This window comes from Lissotriton vulgaris, chromosome 9 (genome assembly GCF_964263255.1).
Source record: "Lissotriton vulgaris chromosome 9, aLisVul1.2, whole genome shotgun sequence".
Taxonomy (NCBI): domain Eukaryota; kingdom Metazoa; phylum Chordata; class Amphibia; order Caudata; family Salamandridae; genus Lissotriton; species Lissotriton vulgaris.
This window is the reverse complement of record NC_141697.1, coordinates 591,862,756-591,880,606: the sequence shown is the minus strand read 5'-3', so window position 1 is coordinate 591,880,606 and position 17,851 is coordinate 591,862,756. Positions and strand designations below refer to the sequence as shown.

Sequence of the window (17,851 nt, the reverse complement as noted above, 5' to 3'; positions counted from 1 at the left end):
TGGAAGAGTGCTGGTTCCTCATGGCTGCATTTGCGGAGATCGTGGCTCCCTAGGCTAGATTGATTCCTGCTACCGATCTCGTTGATCACGGCCTCGTCTTCAAGCTCACCTGTGACCCCTGACGTTGCGGGGCATCCGAGGGCTGCATCAGGCCGCAACCGCCAGGTAGTTGCTTGGGGGCACTATGACCGCCCCTGCAGTTCTCCCCGCTCGCCTGCAGGTCTCAGCCCACCGATGCCACTCTCGGGGGCTCAGCTCTTCATGCTGATGCATCTTTATGCAGGGTAAGCCGCGTGGTTGCTTGGGAGCTTCTCGGTCAAGCCGCCATCTTGGTGCTCGACCGGGCCATGCCCCATTGTTTGGGCGACACTGTTAATCGTATCCACTATGTTTAGCAAAATGGCTTCTTTCTTTCCTAATGGCAATTTTGAGGTGGCAAAGATGAGGTGTTCATTCTTTATCACCTCAGTGATTAGTATCTTAATCTCCTCCTCCGTGAAATTTGTCTTACTCTTTCCCTGGGCTGCTGTAGGTTCATCTTGGTTTAGGTTGTGGTCCTCCTAGTTTGTAGTTGCTCCCTCCATTTTCTTGTGTAGTGAAGTTCTGTGGTTTGAGATACATTGCTTTTTCAAGACTATCACCATGCAACGCACTCCTGAGTGACGCAATTCTGATTTGTGGCACGTAAAAGTGCTTTACGACACATAAATCAGCTTTGCGTCACATACGGAGTACTTGCGTTGCAGCACCATGCGCCATTCCCAGATATAGGTGTGTCAGAATTTGACATATCTTTGATCCTTGCGCCATGGCGCGCCATACTATGAATATGGCACCCCCATGGGGCACAGATCTGCCGCACGAATCGCAGCATTTTCTGACACAATGCAACGTTTCATTAGAACTCATAAATCTGTCCCTAAATGTCAGCACATATATTTGGTATTTAGCATTAAAGCACAAAGCTGCTGATTAGAGCAACGCAATAGTGAGAAATACAGTGTTCAATCAATCAATAAGCTTTATTCGGTTGAGACAAAGCAACCATAAAAGCACAGTACAAGGTCAAAATACATTAGATACAATAGATTAAAAAAAAACACCAATAAGAATAATTACATTGAGACATCGTACATAACTCATTAAATATAAAGGAGAAGCACCCCTCTATTCTTTTAGTATAAACAATCTACTCCTAGCAGCTTTTCAGTACTAAAAAATGCCTCCACTTCAGTTCTCCTGAAGTAAACAATAGACTCACAGCAGCAGTAGATGTAGTATTGTTTGACTTGGACGATTTGTAGTGACAAGATTAAAAACAAATAGGCTTCAGAATGTGCAAAAGAGCAAAGTGCATAGATGCTTACTTTAGTATGGACCATCCCCGGGCTTAGGGTGGGTGGTTGTCATTATCATTATTAACAAACCATTCAGAAATCGGTTTAACAAGTCAGTGCACCAAATCTATACCAGAGAATAAAGCAAATCTGTTGTGAATGGGTATATTGTAGCTACTAAATACAGGGCCTCTGCTACCCATACAGTGGTTCTTTTCTACATTTGATCTTACAGGGGGCAGGTATGTAGTTCTAGGGTAAAAGTCGCACAGTTCCCAAGTTACTATAGGGCCGTCTTCCATTTGTGGCTGCCAACTTTGCAGATATGGGACGACATGGGTATCCCTAAGGTTTAATATAACCAGGTCTCCAGCTATGTCCTTCGGGAGGGATCCTAACCACCTCACCCTTCTGACATTTAAGATTTTTCCATCAATGTTAGGTGGAAGGGGTCTATTTTTGGTTAGCCACAAAGATACCTTATTTACCAATTCCGGTTGTCCTTCGATTTTGCCGTTAGTAAGTTCAGGCACGCCTGAGAGGATAAACACAAATGGTGCGGCCTCCGGCGGTAGGTCTATTTGGTTAATCTTTCTTTGCAAGTTGCCATGGTTGGAAGATATCCCCTCTGTGGACGTGGGTTCTTTGGTCAGCCCTACTCTGAAGGCGGAGCTCTGGACTATTGGGGGGTTTGATGTTGTTACATACTGAATATTTGATGGTAATGATGTTTTTGGGGCAACTAATTATAAGTATCGCATTTGCCTTGGTTGTTTCCTCTATACTTGTGACCTTTTCCCCTATTACCTTGATTCTTTTTGCCAGCGGGGATATTAAGGATTTGACCAGAAGTTCAATCTGGACCAGTAAGTCAGATCATATAGTGGATACAGGGGATTCCAGAATTGAACATACCTTAGATGTTTTTGGGGTGTTGCTAATGACTGAGGGGGGACTTAAATGCAATTTTTGTTTTTTTACTGGTCTTCCCCTTTGTAGTAAAGGGGGGGTACCCAGAAGGCTTACATTTAGTTGGGATGGTATGCTAAGCTGGGGACTTGTGTTTCTCATGACACATGTAGGAGCACCGTTTTTTCTGATAGATACATCTGCCGTGTGGATTCCTCACCTTGTGAATATCCCCTTGCGTCAGCAACATTCGGGAAATCTTTTCGTAGCTTTGCGTGGACTTGGAAGTCATAGAGACACGGCATCGCACTCGACTCCGCTGACGTCACCGACGCCTACAATAGGCCCACGCCGGCGTGATGACATCAGTTCCCTTTTTTCTGCGTCGTCTACGCTAACGGTTATCAGGAATCTCTGTAGCCAACTGGTACTTTGTTGCCATTTTCTGCTTCTTTGTATCCTGTCTCTACGACAATGTCATCTAAGAAGACCAGCTTCAAGCCCTGCAGGGAATGCGGTAAAATGATGTCTATTACCGACCCGCATGATGACTGCATCTGGTGTTTGAGTTCCGACCATGATGTGGATGGTTGTTCTTCATGTCGGAAGATGAACCCGAAGGCCCTGAGGGAAAGAGAGGCCAAGCTCCTGGTTGCGAAGCTGAAGGCTGGTAAGAAATCGTTGAGGTCTCGTTCTCGAAGGTCGAGGTCTGGATCTCGAGAGGGTTCGTCTTTGAGGTCGGCTTCGGATCATGCATCGAAGTCGAAGAAGAAACATAGGAAGAGGAGACATGAGTCCCGACGTCGTTCTGGTAAGGAGTCGAGGTCACCGAAGAAGGTACGTTCTAAGGTGGTTACTCTGGATGTCTCTGAGCCTGAAGGTGAGGCCTCTCCTTCGGAGTCGCATGGGCGGTCTCCTACTCCGGCTCCGAATCCTTCTCCGGCTCCGAATCCGTCTCCGGCACCGTCCCCGGCCCGAGAAGAGGAAGAGGCCCAGGAGGATGTGGATTCCGCGCCTGTCGAAGAGCCGAATCCGATCCCTCCACAGGACCGGCCTGAGGGTTTTCAGCCGCCCTTTCCTGCCCCTGGCCAGGACCCTTCGGCGTTTCTTAGCGCTATGTATGGAGTCTTCTCGAGGACGTGGTACCCCTCTGGTGCACCTTCGGGTCCCATGGGTCCTTTGGCTTTCAGTTTGGGAGTTCCTCACTCCTATCCTCCAGCTCCGTTTATGCCTTATATACCGGCTCCGACGCCGCATTGGCAATTCCCGGCTCCGCCGAAGTCGTCGACACCGATTCCGGCGTCGCCGGCTCCAGATCGTCCTCGGGGGCATTCCACTGTGCCATCGGATTCGATACCGGCGTTGATCCCGAATCCGTCGGAGCCGCTGGTGGATCCGGCTGCGAGGCGTGTGAAGGAGAGGTCCAGAAGGGAGGCTCAACGCCTTTTGGAGGAGCAAAGGTACTTGGATTCACATTCTGATGTTGAGGAAGGTGAATTGGAGGAGGACTGTTTTGAGGAGTTGGCTGATTCAGGAAGCCTTGATTTCTCTCCAGAGTGGGAGTTGCCCTCAGGCTCTGGTGCTCCTTCTAAGGATATCCAACCTTACCATTTGGTTATGAGGAAGGCTGCTGAACTTCTTCAATTGACTTTGCCAACGGTGGAGTTTAAATCCAATATCCTCACTGAGGTTTTGCATTCTCCGAATTCCGTGGTGGAACCTTTGCTTCCATTTAATGATGCCTTGACGGATCCCATTTTGGAGGTGTGGAAGAAACCATTGTCAGCTCCTGCGGTTTCTAAGCGTGTGGCGAGAAGGTACAGGGTTGCACCTGAAGACCCTGCTTTTTTGTCTTCTCATCCTTCGCCTGAGAGTCTGGTCATTCAAGCAGCCTGTTCTAAGAAGAGTGTTAGTGCCTTTCCCCAGGTTCCGTGTGAAAAGGAAGCAAAGAAACAAGATCAGGTGGCAAAAAAGGCCTTTTCATCGGCAAGCATGGCGTTGAAGTCAACTAATGCCACTTGTCTGATGGGGAGATATGTGCATGCCCTTATGGATTCTTTGCGTGTCCTGGTACCGAAGGTTCCTGATGTCAGCAGGAAGGATTTTGAGGAATTGATCTCTGATCAGGTTATACAAAGTGGTCTGGACACTGCGGACTCTGTGGCGCGTATCATGGGCACTGCTGTCGCTACTAGAAGGTCAGCTTGGCTGAAATCCTTGGACTTTTCGGCTGATGTTCAGGCGACCTTGCTGGATCTTCCTTTTGATGGTTCTGGTCTCTTTGGGAAGAAAGCTGATGCGGCCTTGGAGAGATTTAAGGACAGCAGAGCGACAGCTAAGTCTTTAGGTCTCCAGATCAGGGGCTCTTCGACCAACAGGAGGTTCAGGGGCTTTGGTCGCTCTTCCTTTCGGAATTACCGACAAGGTCAGCAGCAGCAGCAGCAGCAGCAACAGCAGCAGCAGCAGCAGCAAAATTCTATGTACAGGTCGTACAGCGGAAAGCAAAGAGCGCGTCCTCGTGGACATCAGGCCTCTTCCTCCTCCTCCTCTTCCAACCCCCCTGCCTCTGAAAAGCAGCCCTAGATCCGCTATTCAGGATCATGTGGGTCCGGTGGGGGGTCGGCTTACCCATTTTCTACAGGATTGGGAATCGGTTACATCAGATCTTTGGGTTCTCAATCTTGTAGAAAATGGGTATGCCCTTCCCTTTCGGGAATTCCCTCTGAATTACCCTCCTTGCCAAGGCTTTTGCACCGAGGAACATCTGTCTCTTCTGCAGGAGGAGGTGCTAACTCGAAAGGGTGCGATAGAGGTGGTCCCAGAGCAGGAAAGGGGTCAGGGATGCTACTCCCGGTATTTCCTGATTCCCAAGAAGGAAGGCAGACTTCGTCCAATCCTGGATCTCAGGATTTTGAATCTCTATCTGAAACAGGAGAAATTTAAGATGCTCACCCTTGCTCAGGTTCTTCAAGCGCTGCTAGAAGAAGACTGGATGGTGTCGCTCGACTTGCAGGATACGTATTTCCACATCCCGATCCTGAAGTCGCACAGGAAGTATCTCCGTTTTACGGTGGGGTCGCAACACTACCAGTTTGCGGTCCTTCCGTTTGGCCTTACTACTGCGCCTCGAGTCTTCACCAAGGTGATGGCGGTGGTGGCAGCGCATCTCAGAAGGTCGGGAATACCGGTTTTCCCTTATTTGGACGACTGGCTGATCAAAGCAGAGTCGTCAGAGAAGGTGCTCCATCATCTGCAAGAGACAACTCAGTTGTTGTACAGGTTGGGTTTTTCAATAAATGTACCCAAGTCTCACCTGGTGCCCTCCCAGCGCAACCTGTTCATAGGTGCTGTACTGGACACAACTGTATGTCGTGCATTCCCTCCTCCTCAAAGGATTCGCGACATACAGGAAATGATTCCTTTGTTTTGCAATGGAGCGGTCGTTCCAGTCCTGAAGGTCCTTCGCCTGCTCGGTCTGATGGCTTCTTGTATTCTGTTGGTCAACCATGCACGCTGGCACATGAGGGCACTCCAGTGGTGCCTCCGCAGGCAGTGGTATCAGCACAACGGGGATCTCAGGGAGTCGGTGAGGATCTCCAGAGAAGCTGCTGCGGATCTGTCTTGGTGGGGCGTAGAAGGCAACCTGTTTCAAGGGAAGCCTTTTCAGCTGCCTCCTCCGGTGGCCACAGTAATATCGGATGCATCCACTCTAGGGTGGGGTGCTCATCTGGGGGATCTGGAGGTCAAGGGTCTTTGGTCTCCAGAGGAAAGGTTGCTTCACATCAACCTTCTAGAATTGCGGGCGATACGTTTGGCGCTCAAGGCCTTCCTCCCTTCCCTTTGCGGTCGGTCGATCCAGGTCCTGACGGACAACACGACCGCGATGTGGTATATCAACAAGCAGGGAGGAGTGGGGTCGCAGTGTCTCTGCAGAGAGGCTCTGCGTCTCTGGTCCTGGGTTCAGGACCACCAGATTTGTCTGATGGCAAATCATCTGGCCGGAGTTCTGAACGTGCGAGCAGACAGTCTTAGTCGGCAGTTCTCTGCCGACCACGAGTGGAGGCTTCACCCGGAGGTGGTTCGTCACGTCTTCCGGACGTGGGAGACTCCTCGGGTGGGCCTGTTCGCCACTCGCGTATCCATTGCAAGGAGCCTTGGGGGACGCGTTTCAGTTGAGTTGGGGAAGACAGCTCCTTTACGCGTTTCCTCCCATACCTTTGATTCCTCGGGTTCTGAGGAAGATTCGCCAAGACCGGGCCCAAGTCATATTGGTCGCCCCGGACTGGCCAAGAAGGGTGTGGTATACAGATCTTCTCCACCTATCCTCTCACCCGCCGCTCCATCTCCCTCTCAGGGCAGACCTCCTCTCTCAGATGGAGGGCAGGTTCTACACCCCCACCTCCAGACATTGCACCTTCATGCCTGGAGATTGAACGGAGTTAGCTATACTATTTATGTCATTATTTGAAGAGAAGTTTGTGTACCAGTCAAACCCATTCAAAGAAAAAATCACAAGTTGGAGTCGATACATCGACGATGTTTTTATGACGTGGAAAGGGACGGAAGAGGAATTGAAGGAATTTCACCATTGGCTAAATGCAAGAACGGAGGAAATCAAATTCACCATCAACTACTCCAAAATTAAAATGGCATTCCTCGATGTAGAAGTGTACCCGACTGATGATGGTCTGGTCACAACATTATACAAAAAATTGACGGACAGAAACAAGGCATTGCACTTTAACAGCAGCCACCCGCGCAATTTGAAAGAGAATCTCCCATTTTCACAGTACTTGCGGATCAAGAGAAACTGCTACTTTAAGGATGAATATATGCTACATGCTGCGAACTTGACTGAAAAACTATCACAAAGAGGCTACCCCATTAAACTTCTCAGAAGAACAATGAAAAGAGTGTGGTGGATCCCCCGAGATACACTATTAACAAATAAGGTTAAACCACCCCAAAACAGGATGGTCTGCGTCTCTACATTCTGCCCAAACTCAAATGTCTTCAAAAAAACAATCTTACAAAACTGGCATCTAGTGGAAAATATAGACGAGACACTTAAAGACAAGCCATTATTTGCCTTCAAAAAGGACCAAAGCGTAGCCAATCACCTAGTTCGAGCAGCACTTAAACCGAACATACCAACAATCAGCACTATGCTAGGATTACCACCGATCCAAGGTCATCGCAGATGTGGCTCTTGCATCTGCTGTGCAAGTACCGAGGAAGGAAATCTGTTTCAACATAAACAGATATCCTGGAAACATGAAAAATTTACAAATTGTAAATCTAAGTACGTCATATATGTAATCAAATGCCCCTGTGATAAACTTTACATCGGAAAAACAAGTCAGGAGGTGAGATGTCGCATTACCCAGCACAAATCACGCATTAAAAAGAATGTGTTAACGGCCCCACTGGTAAACCATTGGGTGAATCACAAACATACCGTTGATGAATTAAGATGGACAGTAATTGCTAAAATTGAGAAAGATCTCAGAGGTGGTGACATTGAAGAAAAATTGTCACACACTGAAGCCATGCTGATAGTCAAATTCAATTCTGCAATAGATGGCCTTAATGAACTCTCCGAGCTTTATCGCCTGTGAGATGTTGAAGAATATGAAAAGACCGAGATTCAGACTGCTGTCTCCCACATAGACTGTGAACCACGGCCCCACACACTCAAAACTCAAAACGCGGCCCGTCTCCATGACAACGGACTACAAAACTACAAAACTACAATCCCCATAATCCCCGGGTAACCAGGAAGTGAGTTAAAACCACCGAACGCGAGATCAAAGTTACCGACTGGATGGTGCCGGTTACTGGACTAACGAACAGAGACCGAAGAGCGCAGACCCCCCGAGTTAGACAGCGGACACGACGCAAACAGGTAAACGAATTTACATGTGAGAGAAACATCGCAAGAGAGGCGATCTTTACAACCAACCTGGATACCTGACACCAGCTCCCTTTCCCTTACAGGAGACCGGAGCACGCTATTGATTCGCTCAATACAGACTGAGATACCCGTGAACTCCCTGCGCTAAGCAATTATCAGTAAGTCGCTTTGTGCAAACGATTACGACAATGGAAACGAGCTTTTCCCACCAAATTCTAAAACCATCCCTGTTTTTTACCCCCCAGTTATCCACTTCCACCCGAAATTTCCTCCAGTTCAATAAACAGCCGCAGTAGGCGTAAGACGATGTAAGTAATCACGAGTGAATGTTTTCGTTAAGACTGAAAGAATGCCCCTCTGGCGTTTTCACTTTAGAGGCTTAAATCCACCTCATTTTTTGCCCACAGTGACAACCACAAAAGCGAAGCCAGCAACTGAGAGGTATGATTAGTTTTCTCTACCCCCACTGTAGCGTTGTGAGGAGTTGGTTTTGTCCATCCACCTGACCCAATTTCGTTCTCCATTCGCAGGCATATGGTCCTGATGAGATTTCCCCACAACCAGGGGTTATCGAAACGCGTAGACCTCTTCTACTCAGCATTAGGAACCCTTGATTATTTCGAAAAATAACAACATTGTGTACTTGCTTATTTCCAATGCTTTGTCTGTTTTCTAATTGTGACATTGTATAGATTTGTAAATAACTGTAATATATCTAGTGATGATATTTTTGTGTGGTATGAATGGTGACTGCAAGTTGTGATTTTTTGTCAAAACATATTTTTTTGTGTATTGTCATTTGTTTAAGTTGTGTTCATTGTGATTTATGATGTGGAACTAAAGAAATGTTTTCTAATTGAAAAAACAGAAAAATGCATATTGAGTTGATACTTGCATTTAAGTTAAAAATAAAACAAAACTGATTCATTCTGAAATATGGTTCTTTGAGAATTACTGCTTAATTCAGTGATTCGAGTGATCACCCGGGATCCAGCACATAAGTAACGTGGCAATATTGGTACCGCTTTTGGTTTATTATTGTTCTGGAGATTGAACGGGGCACCCTGAATTCCTTTTCTCTCCCGCCTGACGTGGTGGATGTCATCTTGTCAGCCAGGCGAGACTCCACTAAGTCCATCTATTCGTATAGATGGTCGAAATTTGTCACTTGGTGTGGTGGGAATTCTATTGACCCTTTGAGAGCCCATTTGTCTAATGTTCTCCAGTTTGCCCTTTCTCTGGCGCAGCAAGGGCTTGCTGTTGCCATGGTTAAGGGCTATCTTTCTGCGCTGTCGGCTTTTCTCTGTTTGCCTGACCAGCCATCTCTTTTTAAGTCTCCTGTAGTTTTAAGGTTTTTGAAGGGCCTCACAAATAAGTTCCCTCCTACTCTTTTTATTGTGCCTCAGTGGGACTTAAATATTGTCTTGACCTTTCTGATGGATGCTCCCTTTGAGCCTGTTCACAAATGTCCTATGAGGTTTTTGACTCTTAAGGCAGTGTTCCTGGTTGCAATAACCTCTGCAAGGAGGGTTAGTGAGCTTCAAGCTCTTAGTTCGAAGCCGCCTTTCTTGACCGTTCATGCTGATCGAATGGTTCTTAGGACCAGGGCTGCTTTTATTCCTAAGGTGGTTACTCCTTTCCATCTTGGTCAATCCATTACCCTCCCTACCTTTTATTCTCCCCCACATCCTTCCAAGGAGGAGGAGAGGTTGCACCGTCTGGACCCCAAGAGGGCGGTGTCCTTTTACTTGGACATATCTAAAGACTGTCGGTTGGATGACCAGCTCTTCATTGGCTTTGCTGGCTGCAAGAAAGGAAGAGCGGTGCATAAAAAAACATTATCAAGATGGATTGTCCTCTGTATAAAGATCTGCTACTCTTTGGCCGGTAAGGAACCTCCAATGGGTATAAGGGCTCATTCTACAAGAGCTAAGTCGTCTACCTCTGCATTGTCTAGAGGTGTTCCTGTAGAGGATATTTGTAGGGCGGCAACTTGGTCTTCCCTCCACACTTTCGCAAAGCATTACTGCTTGGATTCCGAGGTGAGGAGGAACGGCCACTTTGCGCGCTCTGTCCTTCAGGATTTCCTGGTTTAGAAGAGTGGACACCCTCCTCCGGGAGTGGGGACTGCTGTGGTGCTCTATTCACAAGGTGAGGAATCCACATGGCAGATGTATCTATCAGAAGAACAAGTTACTTACCTTCGGTAACGCTTTTTCTGGTAGATACTATATCTGCCTGTGGATACCTCACTGACCCACCCGCCTCCCCGTTGTCCACTCTTCTATGCCAGAGTTACTGTAATGTAATGTATATATTTTGTAATGTCAAGGTGATGTTTCCATTGCTTTCTTGCATTTGCTTCATACTGTGTGTGTTTCTCCTTGGCTATTGTGTACTGTGTATACTATGTATATATCTACTGTCATTGGTCCGTCCGTGTGCCTCGATGGCACGGAAAAAAGGGCGGAACTGATGTCATCACGCCGGCGTGGGCCTATTGTAGGCATCGGTGACGTCAGCGGAGTCGCGTGCGATGCCGTGTCTCTATGACGTCCAAGTCCATGTCGGCGCGAGGCTACAAAAAGAATTTCCGAATGTTACTGACGCAAGGGAATATTCACAAGGTGAGGAATCCACAGGCAGATATAGTATCTACCAGAAAAAGCGTTACCAAAGGTAAGTAACTTGTTCGCTAGTTTCTCTCTTCAACGTTAGTATATATAGTTTTGCAGATCTGATTTAATTCCTCCAGTAAAGTAAAATTTTGAATTTGGTCTGCTGCCACCAAAGGAGATTGGATACTAGATGTGGTTTCTATGGAAAGACTTTGTTCTGCTCTCTCTCTATTTTGCGTTCAATTGCCGATGTTACCCTAGTTAAATAGTTGTCCAATGTCCCCTTCCGTGGCCCCCCCCTGAGAGATAATATTTTTAGGAACCCCTTTATCAGTCATAGTGTGGCTTGCTTTTGTGTGTATAGCAGTGTAGATATAACAACAACAGACACCTATGCTGGTCGGGCGCGTAACTTAATAACCAAAAGTAGTGCTATAGGGTGAGCCAAAGTGTAGATAAAGGCAATCACTGGTGTGGGTTAATTCGGTGTACCTCCTTTTTCCAGCAAAAATCAGGCGAGAGTCAAATCGGGTGGCCCAGCCTCCGAGAGCCACAGAGGGCCTCCCTTTTCCCGGGCTTAGCCCGGCGCGCGTCCCGCGTGGCGGAGATCCCGACTCACTAATGAACTTCCGATGTCAAGGGGAGGGGCGGTCGTCTCTCACAGCCCCCGCAGCCCTCTGGAGCTTGTTGTCCCTGCTCCTTCCACAACAACGCAGCGTCTCCCGCAAAGCGGGAGGTGCAACAGGTATTTCCAAGTTCCCCTGGTGTCAAGGTGAGGGGCGGTCGTCTCTCACAGCCCCCGCAGCCCTCTGGAGCTTGTTGTCCCTGCTCCGGCTCCTTCCACAACAACGCAGCGTCTGAGGAGGAATGGATAGAACATTTCAGGGTTATCTTCGAACGCACAACATCAGTCCCTGTGCCTCAAATAATCCCTAAGAGTGGAAATGAGATCATATTCACAGTACAAGAAGTAGAAAACAGCATCAATAACCTTACCTGTAAAAAAGCCCCAGGCCCTGATGGTGCCCCACCTGATCTCTATAGATCTAACACACCTCTGTGGGCGCCAGTTTTGGTGGCGGTGTTGAATGCAGCAGTAAAGGCTGGATGTCCTGAATCGTGGGGATTGTCTACCATTGTCCCAGTTTATAAAAAAGGAGACAGGAACAGTACCATGAACTATAGACCTATCTCCCTGATAGATTCAGTCGTTAAAGTTGTAGGGGGTATAGTGTTGAACAGATTGAGGGCTTGGGCCGAAGAAAATAGCATCATATCAGAAGTGCACTATGGGTTTTGCCCGGGAAGATCTACTGTGGCCCAATGTGTCAACTTACACCTCATATTGGGTAAATATACTGTAGCCCGAGGGGGTTCGATATACATGGCGTTCATGGACCTATCCTCAGCCTTTGATTGTGTAAATCGGGAGGGGCTGTGGAGGAACATGAACGCCATGGGGGTCGACCCTAATCTAGTGGATTTCTTGAGAGATCTCCATAAAGAGACCAAGGCAAACGTCAGGTACTCACAGGACCTAAGGGTCTTGAGAGTTTTAGTATAGAAAGGGGGGTACGTCAGGGATGTATCCTAGCCCCCTTTCTTTTTAACTGTTATATAAACGATATGGACCGAACACTGCAGGCAACTGGGGTCGATTACCCATACATGGGTGATAGGGGGCTGCCCGTACTGCTATATGCGGACGACGCAGTTCTCCTAGCACGGACACCCAAAAGTCTACAAGTCCTGCTAAACACATTTCGGGGGTTTATGGCAGAAAAAAGACTTGGCAATAAACAATGCAAAATCTTTTATAATGCAGGTAGGGTCTAGATCTAAGAGTCATTATCCATTAATGGTAAACGGAATGAGAGTGCCAATAACCTCCACCTTTTCGTACTTGGGTGTTCTCCTAGATGAGAGACAAAATTGGGCCCCTGTGATCAAGAAGAAGCAGGGGGAGTTGACCAGGAGTAATGCAGCAATTCTCAATTTTGCGCGTAAGATGGGCAACCGGCCAGTGGCAGCAATGTTAAAAATTTATCAAGCCAGGAGCGTAGCCATAGCCACATATGGGAGTGAGCTGTGGGGGTACGCCAGAGTTGAAGGTATACAGGTGGCTGAAAATATTTTCTTAAAACATCTGCTGGGGTCCCACAAGGGACATCAAATTTCTCCATTCATGGAGAAACTGGTTTTCAATATATCAGCAACACTATTGGATTGCGCCCTCTGCTCTTCTGGCTAAAAAGCTGGCTGAACAAAGATCTCGGTCTGACACACAAAATCTACAGGGATCTGCTGAAACTGGACCATATGTCCGCAATACCTTGGACCAAATACCTAAAGAGCTCTTTCAACGAGCTGGGACGCCCGGATCTTTTCCTAACCCCAGAGAGCATAACTAAGGAAGATGTGGCCTTTGTAAAGGGATCCTATCTAGTGTGTCAGCAGATTAAACAAGAGGAGCAGGAACTCCAAAAATCTGGAGTACGTAGACACTTAATGCTTAAAACCTCTCCAGGAATGGAGCAATACCTTGCATGGCCTCTTTCAATGCGCGAAAGATTCCTGCTAGTAAGGTTTAGATTGGACTACTTCCACCTCTTACTGGCAGTACCTAAAGGGAGCCATAAAGGACAGGTGTAGCACCCTGTGGCTGCGACAACCTGTCTCCACAGGATCTGCTACACTTTGTCCTTTTCTGTGATTTTTATGTGGCCCCCCGCAGACTGTTTTTAAAACCTCTTATAAAAAAACTAAATTTTACACAGGCACGCCCAGCGTTGTTTTACCTGCAACTTTTAAAACCTGATTGCATACCATTGATTTTAGGGTTCTTAAAATGTTCAATAAGATACAGAAAATATTTGGACTGAAATTGATCTGGATAATAATGTACTACTGTGAATGGTTTTAAAGCGTTTTTTTATACTCATATTTACCCATGAATTCACGGAACCTGACTTGTTATGCCTATTTTTTTACTTTCTTTTTTTTTTTTAATGTGTATGTTAAATTGTGTAAATGTAACTTTCCTGGTTTTCTTCTGGAAGCCGAATAAAGTTGAATTGAATTGAAATACAGTGTTGTATACTTATTTATTTATTTGATTTGAAAAGTTTTATTTGGCACAAACATGACCCTTGCTGGTATCAGAATGTTTTTACAAATGATAGGGAAAGTGTATAGAACCCATAGTGTCATAAACAAGATCATGATAAGGCAACAACCCAGAAGAGGGAGTTGACCCTGTTGACAGATAGGTCAACAGAAAATAACATGACAAGCATGTAAATTAATAATTACAAAAACTAGCACAGTACAGGTTAAGGCAACACCCCAGATGAGGGTGGAGACACCAAATTGTCAATACATATATATCAAAAAAGGCAATAACGTAACAATCAAGCATTAATCATAATGTCATGATTTAGAACCAAACCAGATCAGGCTACACCCCAGATAAGGGAAGCGTGACTATAATGTAGAGACAGGTAGCATGTGTTGCGCAATCAGTCACAGTGTTCCAGTTGTTTCCTTCTTGAAGTTGTAAGGTCCAAATTCCCCTGTGAATCAACTAGCCCAATAAGGAAGTGAACACTTGGTGGACCTATTGATCCGCAAGTGAAAGGGGAAGTGGAGAGAGAAACAAACAAACAAACACTGGATCCTGGTCTTTAAGGAATACCAATGGTTTCTCTTGCTGAAGTGCTCTGGACCTTCCTTGATCAACCATCGGCGAAGCGAATCTTGATCTATTAAGACAACACACATCAAATATAAACAGTAGTGTAATGACTTTACAGAATCTAGATATACATTCATTCGTTATTCCTCATTTCTTAATATCATACCTCATGTCTGAAGGCCCATGCTAAAACTCCTACAGTTTTTCTGGTGATTCAATAGACTTTACCACCTTAAATGACATAAAACAACTGTAATCTCAGTAAACACTTTCAAGTACTGAACAGGTTAGTTAAGGTTAGTCAGGAAAACGATTTAACACCCACTCTAGTTCTCATACCTTTCAAACTGTACGTAACATCCACAAAATGGGGTTCTGTAAGGATAGATGTAAAGAAAGAGGAAGAAACAGCAATATCGAAAAATAGTTTCAGCTTTTAAAACAGACTCTACTAGGGCTTATTATCGCAATCTCTATGATTAGTTCCACTTATTTGTGTATAATATCTCAACGGTGAAACTGTTATTAATACATCTCAATTACAATGATCATCAAGAACACTGCAGCTATAAGCATGCTGTCACTGTATTTAACAATACAACGTTGATTATAAACATATCCAACCACATCAAGTCTCTGTGGCTAACTAATACAATGTTCGGTATTTTAATAATGTTCAGGAAACATGGAACGCATTGTTTTTCAAAATTTTCTAAAGTGTCTTCAAAAGTTGCCCATTAAAAGCATGGCGCGTATTTTCTTAGTTCTTAAATGTCTTACCCGGTTGTTTGCACTTTCGTTTTTGTGTCCGGTAACCTGGTAACAAGAATCTTGTTTATTTTCTTTTAGCTTGCGCAGGAAGTCGTCATGGCCGATACCGGAACAAGAAGAAACAGAAGGACGTTCCGATTCTCCAGGGAACGAAGACCGGAGTCCGGAGTTCCAGGAATGAGGTAAGAGGAAGTGGGACAGAGCGGGAGAAGAGAGGAAGAAAGGGGAAATAATCGCCGGTTTCCGGATGGTTGTATTGTTGAAGGGACGGGTTTCGCTGATGAAAATAGAGCCGGCTGTCAGGTGTTTCTCAACGCAGGACTGCAACGCGGCTGTCAGCTGGTTTCTCGACTTGGACCGCAAAGCTCGTGCTGATGCGTATCAAGAAAGAAAAGCGCCGCCAAGTTCCAAGGCGTGCCTTTTATAGTTTCAGTACGGCGTGCCTTGAACATTTGCATGTTCCTCACGTGGAGTTTACTAAGCTGTTAGGCGGTTTACTCACTCAGGGCAAGTAGTTGGTTTCTCGAAGGGTAACAAAGGTAACAAGCACTGCTAACCACAAATATTCCAAGAAGATAAAAGCATTTGTTTGATACAAGAATTCCTTGCCATGATAACTTTAATGAATACTAATAAACCAAGCTGATGTCTAAAGAGCAAATCATAATACTGTCTAAGAGGGGCCACAACTAAGTGATTGCGGCCAGTGAACCCTTAACAGCATAGGCCAGATAGCAGTAATCCTGAGAGTAGATAACGAGTCATACAATGCTAAGCGTGAGGAGTTCTTAGGGTCTAGGATAGAAATCTAGGGTGAACTGCGTTTACAACGCAACTCTTACCACGCAGTGCCTTTACAACGCGGTATTTACAACACATTGCGCTTGGGGCGCTCTAGGATAGGGAATAAGTTTAATTTACCATCCAACACCTTCCCTAGTGTCCACGGGGACTCGTGTTGGAATAGTAAATTAAACTTTTCACTATCCAGCACCTCAAAGCGCTATGCGTTGTAAAGGTTTGCGATGTAAAAACCGCGTTGTAAAGGCATGCGTGGTAAAAGCATGCGTTGTAATGTCATACATCCAAATCTGGTCATGAGTAGAAGTTTAACTTCTTTCTTGAAAGATATAGGTGAGGAGTTCAGTCTTATTTCAGGGGCGAGGAAGTTCCAAATTCTCGGGGGGAATGCCAGAGAAGGCTTGCTGTAGGTTTTATTTTTGGAGAATCTCTGTGGTTCAAGCAGTAGAGTGCCGGCTCTTCTAGAGGGTCTGGAGCCTCCCTTGCTGCAGCATCAAGGAAGGCCCTTAAGAGGCCTGTTTCGGATTGGGCAAGCCACAGAGTGTGTCCCTTCTATAATCCAACCAGGGAATCACTAGTGCTTGGACGGCAGCTTTGAAGTCATCTCAGGGTAGGAAGTGTTTTAATTTCCTTGAGATGTTTATTTCGAGGTTTGCTCCTTTGGGGGAAGCACTAATGTGCTTCTTCATATCAAAGCTCTTGTCAAGAGTTATTCTCAGTGATCTTGCTAAATCAATGACTTGTGGTAAGCAATTGAAAGCTCTTAGTTGCTTCATCCATTTAATAAGGATGGGTGCCTGATTGGGTGGGGCGATAAAGAGGAATTAATTTCAGGCACTGTTAAGTTTGAGCCGGTGGAGAGAAAGGCGCATTTGAATATTCTGTAGTGCTACGTTGAGGGATATGATATCTTCAGGGGAGCAGACTTTCAGATAAATTTGGATATCTTCAGCGTATATGTGATATTGGATGTTGGTTGAACTTAGAATGTCTGCTAGTGACTCCATGAATACATTTAAGAGCGTGGGTGAGAGGAAGGAACCCTGTGGGATTCCTAGTGTGACCTGATCAGTCTTGGAGACTGAATAAGAAAGCAGCAGAATTTACTGTGTTTTAGGACCATTCCTGAAAGGGGATGTGGGAGAGGATACTTAAGGGATTCCAAAATGTTAATGGAGACTCACATAAGAATATATTTACAAGAAAGGTTAAAGGAATTTGCATGAGTATGAATCTCTAAGAAATTGCGGCGTATGTTGTAATGTTGACCTTAAAGATGCATACAAATCAATTATGCATTAAAATCCATTAGGATAATGTAAGAAACGTTTTTACATATGGAGGAGCAAATACTGCTTACCTAGTCTAGTTTAGGTTGAAACAAACTATTTGTATTATGGATTTATAAGGCTTTTTATTTTCTTGTTGTTACAGACCACCACAGTCGGATGGCGGAATTGGATCTGCAAGAACTGTAATATAGTGTATATATATATATCACAAATTATATTTATTGTATATAGTTTAATATGTTATTAAAAATTCTGAATAAACTTAATTGATTGACAGCGTCTTACTATATAATAATCCTATGATCCTATTTGTCTATATGTGACATTAATTTATTTTTTAAAGTTTCGTAAGCGCCAGGTTGTGTTGGTTTAACATCCTAATGTAATGGACAGGTGCAGTTCCTATTTTCAACCAACCTTAAAATGGACTATAAAGTGAGCAACCCCTTCCCCTCAAATTAAACATGTAAATTAATTAATTTATTCAGTAGTTTTGTAAAACACCAACATGGCAT

At 45.4% G+C, this 17,851-nt stretch overlaps 1 long non-coding RNA gene across 1 annotated transcript in view; it reads left to right on the top strand.

Annotated features, from left to right (window-relative positions):
- LOC147691906 (uncharacterized) overlaps positions 1-17,524 on the top strand; it is a 111,827-nt gene extending 94,303 nt beyond the window's left edge. Inside the window, exons 2-3 of the long non-coding RNA XR_015299799.1 lie at positions 15,322-15,425; positions 17,479-17,524. This is a non-coding gene — a long non-coding RNA (uncharacterized LOC147691906). The remainder of the gene's footprint in view (positions 1-15,321; positions 15,426-17,478) is intronic.
- Positions 17,525-17,851: the final 327 nt, after the last annotated feature.